The sequence below is a fragment of the Chiloscyllium plagiosum genome, chromosome 1 (assembly GCF_004010195.1).
Source record: "Chiloscyllium plagiosum isolate BGI_BamShark_2017 chromosome 1, ASM401019v2, whole genome shotgun sequence".
In the NCBI taxonomy this organism is placed as follows: Eukaryota; Metazoa; Chordata; class Chondrichthyes; order Orectolobiformes; family Hemiscylliidae; genus Chiloscyllium; species Chiloscyllium plagiosum.
In genome coordinates this window covers 108037063-108038356 of record NC_057710.1, presented here as the reverse complement: position 1 = coordinate 108038356, position 1294 = coordinate 108037063, and positions in this window count along the sequence as shown.

Here is a 1294-nt window from a genome sequence, read left to right as displayed (position 1 = left end):
CTATGCTATTTTCTCCCCGCCCCCATCTCCTCTCACTTATCTCTGTACGCTTCAGGCTCTCTGCCTGTATTCCTGATGAAGGGCGTTTGCCCGAAACATCGATTTTACTGTTCCTCAGATGCTGCCTGAACTGCTGTGATCTTCCAGCACCACTAATCCAGAATCTGGTTTCCAGCATCTGCAGTCATTGCTTTTACCCGGGTGTATTGTCCATTTAATCTTACAGCATGAACAATCACTTTCACTTTTTATCTGCGTGGCATCGCTTATCGATATTTGTCCAAAACCGCGGGGATTGGGAGACGGCGTTATCAGAAGAAACAGCAAGTCAAGTTCTGGGATGACTTAATATCACGAGTTGCATTTACCATTCATTATAATTTCTGCTGTCATTTTCTACTAAGATAGTTTATTAGTTCTTTTCATAACTTTCACGCGTTATACTAAATGATTCTGTGACGTAGAGGAGCTGATACACTGAAACTTGAGGAGATGAGTCTGGCTACAATATCCTCAATTGGGCAACACTGCCACGATCGAGTTTCAAGGATAAGCCGCACGGAGTTCTTGTGCGTTTCTACTTGGCGACTTGTTTGGTTAAAGAGTGTGTATCAGAATGTTATGTTCTAAGATACTTTTCAAGGATTTCATCAGGCATATTTCAATGATAACATTTTATGTCTTAGAACATGCAAATTTTAATAAACTGACTATCTTGCAATTTTACATTGTGTCATTCACTTCATTTCTATAAAAATGTTGCAGAATTGTAATAGAACCATTGATCAGGATGTTTTGACTTGTACAAAAATAAATTCTGGGAGAGTAAATTTTTATTCATTGAGCAACAAAAACTATTTAGATTAGATTACTTACAGTGTGGAAACAGGCCCTTCGGCCCAACAAGTCCACTCCGCCCCGCCGAAGCGCAACCCACCCATACCCCTACATCTACCCCTTACCTAACACTACTGGCAATTTAGCATGGCCAATTCACCTGACCTGCACATCTTTGGACTGTGGGAGGAAACCGGAGGAAACCCACGCAGACACGGGGAGAATCTCCACACAGTCAGTCGCCTGAAGCGGGAATTGAACCCGGGTCTCTGGCGCTGTGAGGCAGCAGTGCTAACCACTGTGCCACTGTGCCGCTTTGTGTATTTTCTTTTGCAATGAGAGATTACTAGAGGCTGATATTAGAGTGCTGGTTAAATGGATGGTAGAGGACCCTCAAGACATTTAGGAAGTGTTTAAATGAGTACATGAACTGCCATAGCACACAAGGCTATTAGTC